General features: G+C 35.9%; 1 protein-coding gene across 3 annotated transcripts in view; it reads right to left on the bottom strand.

Annotated features, from left to right (window-relative positions):
- The window catches only part of LOC109111853 (thyroid hormone receptor beta), a 132,188-nt gene extending 114,742 nt beyond the window's left edge, over positions 1–17,446 (bottom strand). For 2 of the 3 annotated variants that reach the window (XM_042745020.1, XM_042745019.1), the window contains exon 1: positions 17,270–17,445. The gene's annotated coding sequence lies outside the window, so the exon portion shown is untranslated. Of the gene's footprint in view, positions 1–17,269 lie in introns of all 3 variants that reach the window. The other variant, XM_042745018.1, reaches the window with a different exon arrangement.
- Positions 17,447–18,379: the final 933 nt, after the last annotated feature.

Raw genomic sequence — 18,379 nt, 5'->3', positions numbered from 1 at the left:
ATAAATAGTAATTGAATTTAAGTGTGGGCTTTGTTGTTAATTGTAACCTTATAGTAACGTAAAAGGGCTCCCTATAGTTTAGAGAAGAAGCTGAGGTAGATTTTTATCCCAAAGAAAATTTTAATTATAATTGAATTTATTTAAAGAATTAAAATTGTAAAAAAAAATTAAAGAATTTATGTTTAGTATTTTCCTCCTGCTGTATCATACCGAACCAACTCATCTGATCGTTCACTCTCTGGCTGCCAGCGACTGTCTCCTGGGCTCTTCACACACAGGTTGAGGTATCTGCGGGTGTTGCTGTTGGACAGTGTTATTCCTGCTTCTTGTTGGCCTCGTTGCTCTGTGTAGCTTTGTTATTCTGTAGAATCTCTATCTTACTATCACTCACTCTTGTTTAAAGTGATAAAATATACCTTAATTCCCACAATATTTCTGATATTATCTATCAATCTAATCTGATTAATTTGATTGTTCGCTTTTATTCTAAATCCGCGAGTGCAGCGCACCTGCAGCACGTTAGCATTCGTTAACTTGTCAGTAGTGTTTCCATTTGTGCCTATCGCTGTTTTCTTTTCTCCTCTCTTCTCTCTCGCTCCGTTTCTTTTCACTCTCGCTGTTTTTTTCACAAGTTCATCAAACAACTCTGGTAAGAATCTTTCATCAAGCACGGTGAGTAATGGCTTCGCCTGCTATTGTTATTTGCACTACTTGCCACATGTATAGTTTATCTATCTCTGTCAGTGACGAGGGATTCACATGTGATAAATGCAGGGAAATAGTTAGGCTGACAGAGAAGATTTCAGAATTAGAGACACGCATCCAAACTTTAATTGAGGACAGTAAGAATGTGAGGGCTCTAGATACAACTTTGGATCCATCTAACTCACTCATACACATACACCGTTCCCATCAAATAACATTCACCATGCAAACTGGCTAACGGGTCTGTGAGGCAGCATAGTCGTGGGTCTAAACACCACTCTTCTGTTCCGATCAAAACATTAAACAGGTTCTCCCCACTCAGTTAAGCACCCACTGAAAAACCTGATGAAAGTGCTCTAGTTATTGGCGATTCTATTGTACGGAATGTGAAAATAGAGACACCAGCCACCATAGTCCAATGTTTACTGGGAGCCAGAGCTCCCAGGCAAATTTGACATCTTGATCATGACATCTTGGCAAATTTAAAAGTGCTGACTATTGCTAAACGCAAATAGAGTAAGATTGTTATTCACGTCGGCGCTAATGATGTTCCACGGAGATCACTACAAATAACATTAAAGAGGTGTGTGAACTTGCAAGCATGATGTCAGACACTGTAATATACTCTGGTCCCCTCCCTGCTTACTGTGGTGATGAGATACATAGCAGACTGTCATCACTCAATGGCTGGATGTTTAAGTGGTGCCCGCAGAATAACATAGGTTTCATAGACAATTGGACGAGCTTTTGGGGCAGACCCGACCTGTTGATAGGAAATGGTCTTCAACCCTCCTGGGGTGGTGCCGCTCTTCTCTCTAGAAATATGGCACATAGTCTTAAAGATTGTACTTGGCTAACTGGGGCTCAGGTCAGGAAGCAGACAGACTGGCTAAACAGACCGTCTGCTAGCCACCTCACATCACAGAAGTCAGTTAATTCTCAGCACATAGAGACTCTTTCACCTAGATATCACACTATAGAGAACTAGAAAATGCAAAAAAACGACCAAACCAAATTAAGAGTAACAATTTAATTGAGGTTCAAGAAATAAAAAACATATGCAATACGGATAAACAAATGATAAAGCTTGGATTATTGAATATCAGGTCCCTTTCTATGAAAGCCCTTTTTGTAAATGATATGATATGATCATAACCTAGATGTGCTCTGTTTGACAAAAACCCTGGCTAAAACCTGATGATTACATTATTTTAAATGAGTCTACCCTCCAAGATTACTGTTATAAACATGAGCCACGTCCAAAAGGTAAAGGGGGAGGTGTTGCTTCAATTTATAACAATGGTTTTAGTATTTCTCAGAGGGCGGGCTTCAAGTATAACTCGTTTGAAGTAATGGTGCTTCATATAACATTGTCCAGAGAAACAAGTGTTAATGATAAATCCCCTGTGATGTTTGTACTTGGCTACTGTATACAGGCCACCAGGGCACCACACAGACTTTATTAGAGAGTTTGCTGATTTTATATCCGAGTTAGTGCTGGCTGCAGATAAACCTTTATTTGTTGGTGATTTTAATATCCATGTTGATAATGAAAAAGATGCATTGGGATCAGCATTTATAGACATTCTGAACTATATTGGGGTTAGACAACACATCTCAGGACCTACTCATTGTCGAAACCATACTATAGATTTAATTCATGGAATTGATGTCTCAGATCATTACTTAGTTTTGTGCAAACTTCATATAGCTAAAACTGTAAATTCTACTTCTTGTTACAAGTATAGTAGAAACATCACTTCTACCACAAAAGATTGCTTTATAAGTAATCTTCCTGATGTATCCCAATTCCTTAGCATATCCAAAACCTCAGAACAACTTGATGTAACAAAAACTATGGACTCTCTCTTATCTAGCATTTTAAATACAGTTGCTCCTTTACGCTTAAGGAAGATTAAGGAAAGCAGTCTGACACCGTGGTATAATGAGCACATTCGCACCCTAAAGAGAGAAGCCCGGAAAATGGAGCGCAGCTGGAGGAAAACAAAACTAGAGGTATTTTGTATTGCTTGGCAGGAAAGTAACCTATCCTACAGAAAAGCATTAAAAACTGCTAGATCTGATTACTTTTCATCTCTTTAAGAAGAAAACAAACATAACCCCAGGTATTTATTCAATACAGTGGCTAAATTAACGAAAATTAAAGCATCAACAAGTGTTGACATTTCCTAACAGCACAGCAGTAATGACTTCATGAACTACTTTACTTCTAAGATTGATACGATTAGAGATAAAAATTGTAACCACTCAGCCATCACCTACAGTATTGCATCAGACAGTGCACTATAGATCCCCTGAGGAACAGTTCCACTCATTCTCTACTATAGGAGAGAAAGAATTGTAGAATCTTGTTAAATCATCTAAACCAACAACATGCATGTTAGACCCTATTCCATATAAGCTCCTAAAAGAGGGGCTTCCAGAAGTCATAGATCCTCTTCTGACTATTATTAATTCGTCACTGTCATTAGGATATGTCCCCAAAACCTTCAAACTGGCTCTTATTAAGCCTCTCATCAAAAAAACACAACTAGACCCCAAAGAACTAGTTAATTACAGACTGATCTCAAATCTCCCTTTTCTGTCCAAGATACTAGAAAAGGTAGTATCCTTACAATTATATTCCTTCTTAGAGAAAAATGGTATCTTTGAGGATTTCCAGTCAGGATTTAGACCGTATCATAGAACTGAGACTGCTCTCCTTAGAGTTACAAATGACCTGCTCTTATCATCTGATCGGGGTTGTATCTCTCTATTAGTGCTACTGGATCTTAGCACTGCGTTCGACAATATTGACCACAACATTCTTTTCCATAGACTAGAAAACTTTGTTGGCATTAATGTAAGTGAATTAGCATGGTTTAAATCATATGACCACCATCAATTCGTAGCAGTGAATGAAGAGGTATCATACGGATCACAAATGCAGTATGGAGTACCTCAAGGCTCAGTACTATGGCTGTTACTCTTCATGCTTTACATGTTACCCTTGGGAGATATCATCAGGAAACACAGTGTTAGCTTTCACTGTTATGCTGTTATACTCAGCTCTATATTTCTTCGAGGCCTGGTGAAATATACCAATTTGAAAAACTAACGGAATGCATAGTCGATATAAAAAACTGGATGACGAGTAATTTCTTACTGCTAAATTCTGAAAAAACAGAGGTGTTAATTATAGGACCTAAAAACTCTGCATGTAATAACCTAGAATTCTGTCTAAGACTTGATGGCTGCTCTGTCAATTCTTCGTCATCAGTTAGGAACCTAGGTGTGCTATTTGATAGCAATCTTTCCTTAGATAGCCACATTTCTAGCATTTGTAAAACTGCATTTTTGCACCTCAAAAATGTATCTTAATAACGACCTATGCTCTCAATGTCAAATGCAGAAATGTTAATCCATGCGTTTATGACCTCGAGGTTAGATTATTGTAATGCTTTATTGGGTGGTTGTTCTGCATACTTAATAAACAAACTCCAGTTAGTCCAAAATGCAAAAGCTAGAGTTCTTACTAGAACCAGGAAGTATGATCATATTAGCCCGGTCCTGTCAACACTGCACTGGCTCCCTATCAAACATCGTATAGATTTTAAAATCTTGCTTATTACTTATAAAGCCCTGAATGGTTTAGCACCTCAGTATTTGAATGAGCTCTTGTTACATTATAGTCCTCCACGTCCGCTGCGTTCTCAAAACTCTGGCAATTTGATAATACCTAGAATATCAAAGTCAACTGAGGGCGGAAGATCCTTTTCCTATTTAGTGCCTAAACTCTGCAATAACCTACCTAACATTGTTCGCGAGGCAGACACACTCTTGCAGTTTAAATCTAGATTAAAGACCCATCTCTTTAACCTCGTTTACACATAACACACTAATACGCTTCTAATATCTAAATCCATTAAAGGATTTTTAGGCTGCATTAATTAGGTAAACTGGAACCGGGGAACACTTCCCATAACACCCGATGTACTTGCTACATCGTTAGAAGAATGGCATCTACGCTAATATTAGTCTGTTTCTCTCTTATTCCGAGGTCACTTTAGCCACCAGATCCAGTCTGTATCTAGGTCAGATGGTCACTGCAGTCACCCGGATCCAGTACGTATCCAGACCAGATGGTGGATCAGCACCTAGAAAGATGAGCCCCAGATACAGATCCCCTGTAAAGACCTTATCTCAGACAACCCCAAGGAACCAAGACAAGACCACAGGAACCAGTTGAGTCCCCTGCACAATCTGACTTTGCTGCAGCCTGGAATTGAACTGCTGGTTTCGTCTGGCCATGGAGAACTGGCCCCCCGACTGAGCCTGGATTCTCCCAAGGTTTTTTTCTCCATTCTGTCACAGATGAAGTTTTGGTTCCTTGCCGCTGTCGCCTCTGGCTTGCTTAGTTGAGGATACTTAATTTACAGCGATATTGTTGACTTGATTGCACATGATTGCACAGATACTATTTAAACTGAACTGAGCTGTATGATGACAGCACTGAATTCAATGATGAACTGCCTTTAACTGTCATTTTGCATTATTGACACACTGTTTTCCTAATTAATGTTCAGTTGCTTTGACACAATCTGTTTTCTTTAAAACACTATATAAATAAAGGTGCCTTTACTTGACCATGACGTCAAAACCAAGGTACGTACTGAACTGTCATGTTTGTGTGCATTACACGCCTAATGAATATGGTTTACATTCAGTAGCATGTCACACATTATTTTGTCAGAAAATTGGATCTTAAAATATACGTGAAATGGCACTATCAGTGAGAAGTAGTGAAGATGTTTGGCTGTGAAGCTTTAGAAAGTGACTCCACTGACTGCTCGCCTCTTCAGCTGCTGTTTACAGCACTACTGGGACTTATTATGACATTGAACATAATTTTTTTATTACCCCGCTTTTTTAAAACCATTTAGAACGAAAGGAATCTGCCTTGGCAGCAGAGAATGCTTCTGAGCATCTTACACTTTCTGACTAATTTGGCAGAATCAGCACTTAAAAAGTTTAATATTTGAACAGACTCGAGCATTATAATGACACTACTGTATTCAGTAGAGCTGCTTATAACTGAATTGAACTTATAATTAATGAACTTTTCATGGTTATTGAACTGAACTGAATCAACACTTAACTGACTGGAGATGAATAAAGACACTATTGTCTTGCCACAGCTGTTTTATTTAATTTGGATTGGTCTTATTTTTGGAGTTTGCATCATTGATTTGACTGATGTACTGTATAAAACGCAATAAACCTTGACAGAGAATCATCTCTTTATCAGAATTTTATCAGTAGAAGTGTCTACTGTCTAGATATATTCTACAGTTCTGCCACTGGCTTTCAAATGGCCACAAACATAGTATCTGTGCTGCACTCTGTGAATATAACATGGCTGAATGTGTGAGCAGTGTTACTTCGGCGAGTAATGAAACAGCTGGTTGTAAAATTAAAGTGCAATTAAACAGGCAGGAAAAAAAATTAAATGTGCATCCAAATACTGGACCTGTCCATGATGCTGCAGTGTAAATGCAGAATCAAATGCAGTGTACATGCAAACGTGAACACAACGTTTCAAAGGTTTATTTTAAGGTCCAATTCTCATTATTAACAAAAACCTTTGCCTCAAACTCCTAATTACTGCTTATTAGTTTGTAGTTACGTTTAGGTATGGGGTCGGATTACAGTCATGCAGAAAATATGGTCTTGCAGAATAAGGCCTTAATATGTGCTTCATAAGTACTAATAAACAGCCAATAAGCTAGTAATATGCATTATATTAAGCCACTAGTTAATAGTAAAAATTGTCTCTAAACTGAAGTGTTACCATTTCAATTAATGTCAAAACTGATGTATTATATCTAATAATCATAGTGAAGCTATTCTAAATTGTTTTTTTTTTTGTTGTTGTTGTTGTTTTTTCTCTGAATGTTTACCTAGTGAACAATTTCAACCACTGTTTACATGTGAAATTCTTAGTGAGGCATTGACTGTAGTTGTATCCACAGACACTGCAGATGTTCTCCTATCTCTTGCTTTTCATTTTGGTTTAGGGTAGCGTTCAGCGTAGTATGTTATTTTCACATGTGATAAATCATTTTAGCCTTTTAACATTTCAGTTACAATCTCCTGGAATATGTACAACCATCATAAAAAAACATTGCCAGATTCATGTTTGTGTGTTTCAGATAAACCCAAATGTGCTTTTCAAAAGCCACTGAACATTTCACTTTAAATATGTTATTAAACAAGAAGAAAATTTAATATCATTTTGAAATGAGAAATGTCATCACAGGCACTTTTCCCCCAATAAGCCAAGCTTGACAGACAAGTATTGCATTATTTAACTATTAAAATGTTAACTGTTCAGCGTGTGTTGGTTTTCAGTGAGGTCAAAGACTGTTGTAGCTTGGCAAGCTAACATTACTTTTAATCAAAGAATCATATATACATTTAACTGAAAACTATGAAGTCAATAAAATGCCATTTAATCTGGAGAAAAAATGGAAGGAAACAAGGAGATATTTGTGTGGGTTTTTACCTTTAGCCCTGAGGTCTTATCTAAAACCGCATTTTGAGGTCGAGGTAAAGCTGCTTTTTTCAGGGTTGCATAATTATTAATGGCCCAGCTGATTAAAAAGATAGAAGAATGATAGACATGGAACTTGCAGGCAGGCCAGTCAAAGGTGCAGATACATTACTGTAGGACAGGCTGATGACGCAAGAAAGAGAGAGAAGAGAGATAAGCCACTGAATGAATAAATAAGCAGCTGAAGAGACGGTTAGACTGATGTCATTTTGCCTCTGTCTTGTATGACAACGACAAGGAAAAACCTTCCGACCTTAGAAACATGAGCGCTCAATGCCTTAGGCCTTGTTCACACTAAACCCAAATCTGATTTGGTTTTCAAATCAGATATATTGCACTAAATCTACACTGTTCAAGAGATGAAATCTGATCTATTCGTTGAGATAGTCTAATGGTGAATATCTAGTGTATCCACATTGGTTGCCATAATAACTTTGGGCATTTCCACAACAGAAAGATCTCTGGGGAGGCGTTTGACGACCGGATTTTGCAAGCTCTGGTTTGATGATGTGGAAGTAGTTGGCTCAGTTTTAATAATGTGGGAAATCCTAAAGCATAACTGGAACCATTTCTTTGGAATTCCCCACTGGTGAGATGGATGTCTACATCACAGTGCACTGCAGCAAATATTGATTACATGAAAGCATCACTTTTACAAATCTTTGCATTTTTCTAAACATCCTTGTGATGCACCATCTCTACTGAAATTAATCAGTTTGCAGTGTTCTCTAAAACAGAGTAAACTCAAGACTATTGTCAAACATCAGTTCCTGTGGTGCAGATGCAAAGTGCGTGCTTTTTGACGCAATCAACCCGAGTTCAAATCCGCTTTTTGAAAAAAAAAAAAAAAAAAATGTTCTCCCTTTTCAAATGCCATGTCACATCGGAAAGGCATTTATTTTCAATAAAAATTCTGGAAATAATCAAAAAGTTGATAATAAATGGTAGGTGTAGGGAGGGTATCCATTTAATAATTTAAATTAAAATGATAATTTACACTCAATGTTATTATTGCATAGCGTTTTATAATGTTTGTTAATATTTGCAATAAGTAGTATAAATAGCAGAAAATCCTGCTATTTTAAAAGTGTAAATAGAATCTATAGCTATTTGCACTTAGTATAGAAAAAGCATATCACTAAAAAATCCTAAATATCATCTATCACTAAGAAAATATGATATTTTTACTTAGTGTAAATAGAATATATTGCACTTATATTATTGCCTATATTAAATATATTGATATATAATATAAATTATGAATAAAATGTAAATACATGTAATTATTTTTTAAATATATAGTATGCGTGTGTATTTATATATACATAATAAATATACACAGTACACACATTATTATGTAAACAAAATCTTTTATTTTGGATGCGCTTAATTGGTTGACAGCACTAAATATAGGGCCTAATGATATAATATAATATAATATAATTAGGGCTGTCAAATGATTAATCATGATTAATCACATCCAAAATAAAAGTTTTGTTTACATAATATATGTATGTGTACAGGGTATATTTATTATGTATATATAAATACACACACATAAATTATATATTTAGAAAATATTTACATGTATATACATTTATATATTTATATTCTTATATTTTATATTATATAAATATATTTAATATATAAACATAACATATTCTTCTTAAATATATACATGCATGTGTGTGTATTTATATATACATAATAAATATACACAGTATACACATATTATGTAAACAAAACTTTTATTTTGGATGTGATTAATCGTGATTAATCATTTGACAGCCCTAAATATAATATAATATAATATAATATAATATAATATAATATAATATAATATAATATAATATAATATAATATAATATAATATAATATAATATAATATATAACGTCAGCTGTGTGGATGCAGTAAACGTAATTTACAATGAGGAGTAGGGCATGGAAATGACATCTACAGAGGAACACAGCATTTTCCTAAAATTATTTTAGAGGAAAGAGCTAAGATCCAAAAACTAGCGAGATGTTTACTGTCTATAGTTGTGTATTGCCTACATACTGTAGGCAGCTTACTTCTCAAGCTAGTCGTTTTGCAGACCAGACGTGTCCTTCAGTATTTTCATACTCAAATTCAACTTCATGAAAAAAAAAAATGCACAACACAAACAAAAATGTTAGAAAGTACATTATAGTATGCAGTTTACATTACAAAATGTATCATACAGCCAAGGCTGAAGTCTGTGTACATTAACATTATGTAACATTACAGCTTCTGGGGTCATAACTGGATGCTCATAAAAAACAGCATGTTCAAATTTTAAAGATGTGGTGCATCATGGTTTACACAAAATTTAAATTATTCACTTAACTCATTTATTCAAAAACACAAATTTATTCAGGAACGAACAACCATGTGTTTGCTAAGGGATTTGTATGGAGCCATTTCATAGATTTTCACTATTTTCACCCCCACCCTCTTTTGCTAGTATTGTGTCCATAATGCAAAACATATCACAGTACAAAAACATTTTCAAAAAGCATTCACTGTACCAGTGTAAAACCATTTTGTATTCAGCCCACAGTCTGGCTATGAAGACACACAGGCTACTCCTCCACAAGAATGCATGTAAACAAACCAGACTTACCTGTTTTTAGGTGAACTAATGCATGATACAGACAAAGATGACTTTAGCCTGAAGAAATTGCAATGCTTTCACTTTCCACAAGTGAATCTTACGAGAGAACCTTTCACAGACATTTTTTGTTTGTTTGTTTGTTTTAACAGAGCTAAATTAAACTAGGCATGAAAGAAAGGCCACCAAATTGTGTTTCCTAATACGATTCTGCAGTTAAATCCATTCCCTTATGGGACAGAAAACACTCTCTGCCACATGAACACGACTACTGTATTAGAAATGCAGAAATCCAGAGGAATTTAAGGAATTATTGATTTACAGTCATTGGAACACAAGGCGAGCCACAGAAAAGGCCAGACATGATTTTAGGGACAAGGGAGGTTAAGATAAGGACACATAAATCTATTTTTTTACATTCTATTACACTATTATTTTTTACATTCAATTCCAGTTTATAAAAGATGGCACTGTGTACAGCATCATGAGAAATATCACCCCGACTTCACTGGAAATAAATAGATATTTGTATTTTACTTTATTAATTCTTATGCAAGAGCAATTGTCCCTCACTAGACAAACAAAGAGAGCTCTGACACCTATAATTGAAGTCCTTTATATGCAGTTTAGGCCTACCTAATGTATATAATGAAAGTATTTATTGTGTTAACTTGATTCAAGAATCACACACTTGATTTAGTAGATTAAAGTCTTGCTGAGTTTTCAGTCACACTTTATTTTAAGGTCCAATTCTCCCTATTCACAAACCATTAAATATGACTTTTGCCTCAATAAACTCCTAATTTGCTGCTTAGTCATATTTAGTAAGGTAAATATTAAGTTTAGGTATTGCATAGGATTAGGGATGTATGGTCATGCACAATATGTGCTTTAAGTACTAATAAACAGCCAATAAGTTAATAACAGGCATGCTAACAAGCAACTAGTTAGTGAGAACTGGTCCCTATACTAAAGTGTTACCAAGTTTTCTTCTCAGATGAGAGGAAGAGTGAATAAAATGGTGAAGTTGTGCAGGAAGCCCTTTTTTGGAGATGGTTTTAATGCAAATTAATTGTGGACAAATCTTACTGCATTACCAATAGAATGAAGGTAAGAATAATGTGTACTTGCACATAACTGTACTTTTAATAAATAGTATAGACTGCAGTCCACACAGTTGGAAAACCATTTTAAAAATTAAAATATTTTAATAATTAAATTGTACACTATTGTACACTACACGTTGGTTGCATTCATATCCAATCTTGTGTAGGTCCAAGGAGGAGATGTTAAAATGTGTAACTACATCCTCCAAGAGTTGGACATGTTGTGTGTGCTCTTGTGTGTGTTTATTTGGTCATCAGGGTATTCCATTCATACAGAAAATCTGCACACTATACACACTGTGAAAACACTACGAGTAGTATGGGAGCACGCTATTCCACACATACCACAGATATGCTACTATTGGAATTTGATAGCGACAACAAATGCTGTAATTACTATGTGGGCAACCTCGAGGAGAGATTTGGAAAAGGCTAAGCTACTTTGATGAGACATGACATTGTTGTGACATTTAATGACACAAGAAGGTTGATGGAAGAAAAGACAGCAGAAGTCCCAATGGTTTCCACGGAGATATCTTACAAGAAGTTGTTTTGTTGGGTGTGTTCCCAAGAAGCTATTTTTGTGAGTGATTACAGTTTGCGATGGTCCACTAAGCACAAGTGACAAACGGCAAGTTCAAATCTGTAATTTGTGTTTTGACATTTAAGTCTATCTGCATGTTTCAGGATGCCACTAAACCGCCCAAAAACAGAGTTTCTTCCATGTTGCATTTTTAGCCAAGAAGTTATGATGTTTAAATCTTCTATTGGTCCAAAGCAGTATCACTAAACACATTCACGGGTCACCACACTTGAACTTGACAATTAAATGTATATTCTGCTTACATAGTCACCATACTTTGTTTTCATACGAATAGGAGAGAACAGAACACAAAATGATTCATAGGTGCTGTTTGTTTAGAGATATCTCCTCATATTGTCAACTGACATATTTTTCTTATAAACCTATTTATGAAAAACCATACCATATAATCAACTAGGGGTGTGCGATATGACGATTTTTGATCGTGGACGATACAAATGTCTCCACGATCTGCTTTTAAACAATACACCACCACATTCATTAACAGCTGCATCTATCACCCGCAGTTCTGGCGCCTCCGTCATATACTGTACAACGCCTAGGGCTGTGCAAAAAATCGAATACGATTTGCATGTGCATCTCTTCAGTAAAGACGCTCCTGTGATTAGTAGTATATCCCCAGCACGTGCGTTAAGATCAGGGTTGCCAGGTTTTCACAACAAATCCTGCCCAGTTGCTTCTCAAAACTAGTCCAAAACTAGCCCAAAACTAGCCCAATCGCGTTTCCAGGAGGTTTCCCGATAAAAATTGCATCCCGGGGTTAAAATATACGTTTTTTGGCAGGGTTGCCCTGGTAATATTCACATTTTAGGGGCTAAATATCACGTTATTGGTATTGGGGTCGCTTCAACCCGCGGACATGAAAAACCAACCGCAGACTTGGCAACACTGGTTCAGGTGGAGCGGCATTTACTACACAGAGCCGTAGTCCACCGACAAGCTACACAAAATCGCTTTCAAAATCGAGAAAGAATCGCCTGCGATTTTAAAATCAATTTTGTGTAGATTGTCAGTGAATTACGGCTCTGTGTAGTAAATGCCAACCAGTGTTGCCAAGTCTGCAGTTGTTTTTCATGTCCGCGGGTTGAAGCGACCCCAGTACCAATAACGTAATATTTAGCCCCTAAAATGTGAATTTTACCAGGGCAACCCTGCCAAAAAAACTTATATTTTAACCCCGGGATGCAATTTTCATCAGGGAACCTCCTGGAAACGCGATTGGGCTAGTTTTGGATTGGTTTTGAGAAGCAACTGGGCAGAATTTGTTGTGAAAACCTGGCAACCCTGATCTGAACGCACGTGCTGGAGATATACTACTAATCACAGGAGCGTCTTTACTGAAGAGACGCGCAAGAAAATCGTATTCGATTTTTTGCACAGCCCTAACAACGCCACATGCATTCACATCAGTGTTGACTCAGTGGAGGAGTTACTCTCACAGGAGTTACTCTCTCATTATTTGCATGTGCTTTTAAATGTTTCATTCGCGCGCTGCTCTGACCTGTGCTTTTTCTGAGCTCCGCGTACAGCCGAAGCGCGTGCGCCAAAGCCTGTCAAACAGCGCCTGCTTACTGAACTAAGTTATCTTTTGTGCTAATACTGTCAAAACACACAAGGTTTGCATGTAGACTTTTATGTCTAAAATATAAGTAAACAGTTGAGAGAAAAACGTATGCGTGCCTGTATACTAAATGTGTGCAGGTCTTAAAGGGACGGTAGGCCTATTGCAAAACATGCAGTCGACTGTCATTAGGGATAGTTCACCCTAAAATTTTATTTCTGTCATTATTGACTCACTGTCACGTTGTCCCAAATCTGTATTAATTTCTTTCTTGTGCCGAACACAAAAGAAGATATTTCGAAGAATGTGGGTAACCAAACAGTTGCTGGTGCACGTTGAATTTGATAGTAGCAAAAAATACTATAGAAGTCACTGTGGACCAGCAGCTGTTTGGTTTTCCACGTTCCTCAGAATAGCGTATATGTTCAGCAGAAGAACGAAACTCATTCAGGATTAAAACAACTTTTGAGTGAGTAAATGGTGGTATAAAAATAAAACACTATGACAGAATTGACAGACAGCTGACAAATTTTTTCTTTTTGGGTGAACTTTTTCTTAAACGTTAATAAAACAACAAAACGCAAAGAGAAAAATAACTCACTGCTCTTGACTGAAGAAATTTAATACAGTTGCTTTAGGAATCAGTTCAAATACCATAATACTTCTAAATACACTTCATCCAAATTCCACAATGCAGGCTGAAAATACACCTATTGTACCTGAAAAATAAAGCACTGTTTGTTTTATTTGTATATTATGTGTAGTTGTAATGTGCATCTTTGACATTCTTTTATCTTTGTTAAAAAATAAGAACAAAGATTTTATCTTCGCCCTTCTGCCAATGTTTTTTTTTTTTTTTTGTTACCTTGAAAGGCTTTGTCTTTATAATAGGGAAATGCATTTGGCTGTAATGCTCAGACAACTTGCAAAATAGTAAAACCAACATCACAAAGAATAGTGATAAAATTGTGAATCGTGATATCTTGAAAAAGAAAAAAAAATCGTGATATGATATTTTTTCCATATCGCCCACCCCTATAATCAACTAAGAAACCACTACACTCAAAGACTGAGCCTCTTTTAATATCAGACAGATGTTTACACAGTTGGAAAAACCTATTGACAGTCTTGCAGAAGATTATAAAGATGATTATATCAACTCTAATCACAAAATGTACTGTCAGGGACGTGATGATGTGTAATCTCACTGCTGTTTTTATATTTATTCATGTAATTTTCATGTAAAATCCCCCTGAGGAAGTTAATATTTTAACAGTCTCAGCCTCAGACGTGACCGTTGGCTAAACGTCTGATGCATATGGGACACAAAAGTGGAAACACTTCAGGAGTGTCGAAGTCGTCATCAGATTGGTTGAATTCTACAGGATTTCCGGGAGACGTGTGTGTCGCGTTCTTTAACGTTCCGCCTGGAAACAAAGATACTGTGACGCCAAACCCCCTCATGAAAGAAGGAAGCCGTAGTGTTTACAACTGTGACGACGAGCGCTTACCAGGATCAACTAAACACTGGATTCTCAAAAGTGTGTGAAATATTTAAAGTTTGCGGCATAGAATCTTTAAAATACGTCAGAGAGTTTTACACACCGGTCTGTTATTGTGGCGACATTTCCACGCGCCGAAATGTGACGAACAAAACAAACTGTGATTGGCTGTTTGACATGTTGGCCCTTTGCCAGTGAAAGCTGCCATTGATTCCAGACCTTCAGTCGTCAGTCTAAAGGTCTGGCTACGTGAGACTAATATTTTAATAACTGAACAATACATTTGCATATTCAGAGTTCTCTGATGTCAGTTAATGGTCACATTCAAATGCAGGTAAAAACAAATCAAATATTTATATTTTTAGCATTCAAGTGTTTTGTTTAGTTTTTTTATTTATTTATTTAAAAAAATTAATTTTTATTTCACATTTTTGCGATTTTATTAATTATTAACTTTTTATCAACTCAGTCAATCCCACTGCAGTTCTTACATTAAGCCCAGTTTGGGAATCCCTGATGTCTAATCTAATCTTTTATGCATTTCATGATGTTGATATCAAGGAATTAAATATATTTTCTTTCTCTGTAAAAATGTCATCTAAAAGTAATCTAAAAAGGAGTCACCTAAAAAGAGTAACCTAAATTATGTTATTAAATTATGACTACAATTTGTAGGTAATCTCCCCAGCCCTGTATACTTCACAATATTAAATATTAATTGTGCCCTCATATTGTGAACACTGGTCTGATTTCCACTATTTTATTATCGCTGCTAATTTCATTAAAGAATTTTTATAAAAGTTAGAATCTATGAAATGTACCTATTGAAACTGAACCCCCTCGGGCCCTTCATAGACTGACAGGCGCTCTGGGACCGGGAAAGCAGGGACACCCTACAAAGCTTTTAAGGGGGGTTTATATTCCTGAAGTCAGGACAGGCCGCTGATGCACAACAATCTTCTTCCTAAACCTTAGGAGATCCTTGCACCCCCCTTTTCAATGCAATTAAATCTACAAAAGGTTGCAGTTAAATGGTAAACTGAAATGAAATGCACTTCATTACAAAGACTTCATTCTCATCTCGCCGACTGCAGTTTTGCCCAGGCTTTTAAATGGATTCACCGATCCACATGGCACACAGCTGACCTGAAATAACCCTCCAGCTGCAGAGAAATTCTCATCTACGGAGAGTCAAGAGGAACACTAATAGTCTCCATATTTCAACATCCCCTTTCTTTGGCTTGCCTGTTAAAAACCTTTATTATAAATCTTGCATATCACTTATTCAGTTAGACACAGAAAAATGATAACCTGTTCACTGCATCGCCTGTCCTGACACACACCTTACTGAATGATTGCACTCACAGCAGTAGATTTGGCTATTTCTTACGTTCAGAATGGAGTACTAGAATAATGCCTTCTGTATGCTTTATGCATAACACACACTTTTTATGCATTTAATAGTGTTTTGAAACAGTGTGCTCTATGCAATGACAAGCATTTCAATCGGTAGTAGTGTAAACTGTAGTCACAAACTAGATATGCTGCATTTTTAATTCAGCAAACACTTTCAGTTTGATGGGCACCATAAAATTTGCAATATAGTACATACAGTTTACAGTTACATGCATACAGTTTACAGTTCACAGATACAGTTTTACTCCATGCAGCCTGCTGTTGTTGCATACTGCATATTTGGCAAAATGCAGTAGCCTAGGTCATCTGGGTATTCCATGAATAACAGTACACATAATGCATTCTACAGAAATAATAAGCACAGTATATTAGTATTCCATTGCAAACAAAGTAAATCATTACAAATATAACATAATTGGCCTTCCCCTGTATATGCACAAACAAATGCAACAATGTTGTTTTAGTAATCACACCATGCAGCCAGAAGGCAACTTTTGTATTTTTGGCAGTTTTGGGCTAATATAATCATGTCCTGGTAAATAATGCTGACATTTCTTCAAAAATATGTTGAAAGGATGCCGTTTCTGTAAGTGGGTCAAACCGTTGGGCTCTGCCCCTGAGCCAGTCAAATAACACTGGCCAACTCTAACACATTTAAGAGCAAAAAACGGTCGGATGTCATAAAAGTTTGTTATAACGTCCGACTAAAGTTTGCAAAGGGATACACGCATGCATGATCGTATGCGTGCAACCATAACTTTAGCAGCAACAGCAGCAACAAAAACAACAGTGCACTGAGCACTACATGAAGGATATTGTTTTAATGACATTACAGAAAACATTAATATTGATGTCAACAAGGAATCTTTTAGCCTCGGGGTAAAGCAGGCTAAGGTGATGTTTTCAAATGCCTTCACGACTCTTAATGGTTTTGCCGAAAGACTCTAAAAGTACAGAAACCCACACGTGAAACATTAAATAAGCGCTATGACGTTTCATGGCAGTTTTATATCTATCGGAGCGATACCGAGTTGCACTTGGCTCTCGGCGTTTAACACGGATACATTTAACAGCAAAGCACTGCCGTTTTACTTCACACAGACGTCAAACCCAGGAAATAAGGACTCACCTCGAAGCAGCAGCACAGTCTGTGTGTATGTCCTTTATTAGATATCTCTGTAATACCAGCGTTTGCTCCTGTGATCGGACAGACGTGGCCTGAAATGACCCAGCAGAGCAGATCAACCAACATGGACCCGGAGACTCCGAGAGAAACGTGCAGCTCTCTCATCTGATCGCTGTGGGGAATCAGAGAGCATTTGACGTCTGGCCAAATATGTTTTAACCCTTTACAGCGGCTCAGAAACTATAATGCACACCTCAAATGAATAAATACCATTGCTTCAGATATATAATAGGGTGAATTTCACGAAAACGAAACATTTATAGTCATATTTCACGCAAAATAAAGAGATAAGCATTTATATATTTTATTACTTTTTTTTTATATTTTTTTTTTGCACTGTGACTTTTATTTTATTGCCACAGTGCCCTCAGTTCTCATTATACTAATGTGAATGGAAAAAAAAAAAAATATATATATATATATATATATATATTATATATATATAAGTATATATATATATATATATATATATATATTATATATATAATTAGGGCTGTAAAATGATTAATCATGATTAATCACATCCAAAATAAAAGTTTTGTTTACATAATATATGTGTGCATACTGTGTATATTTATTATGTATATATAAATACACACACATGCATGTATATATTTAAGAAGAATATGTTATGTTTATATATTAATATATAATTATATATAATATAAAATATAAGAATATAACTATATAAATGTATATACATGTAAATATTTTCTAAATATATAATTTATGTTTGTGTATTTTATATACAATACATAATAAATATACCCTGTACACATACATATATTATGTAAACAAAACTTTTATTTTTGGATGTGATTAATCGTGATTAATCATTTGACAGCCCTAATATATATATATATATATATATATATAGTATGATTTAATAAAGCAATTCGCCCCAAGAAGCCGTGGTTTACAGTGAATTTATAACAGCTAAGGGGCGTTGTTAGTAATTTACAACAACTTCGAACTTGGCTCAACCAATCATAATCAAGATGTGCTACGTACTATCCGTTTTATAATGGGTATTTTTTACATCATGGTAGTGTT

This window comes from Cyprinus carpio, chromosome B19 (genome assembly GCF_018340385.1).
Source record: "Cyprinus carpio isolate SPL01 chromosome B19, ASM1834038v1, whole genome shotgun sequence".
Classification (NCBI taxonomy): domain Eukaryota; kingdom Metazoa; phylum Chordata; class Actinopteri; order Cypriniformes; family Cyprinidae; genus Cyprinus; species Cyprinus carpio.
This window is presented reverse-complemented; position numbering and strand designations above follow the sequence as displayed.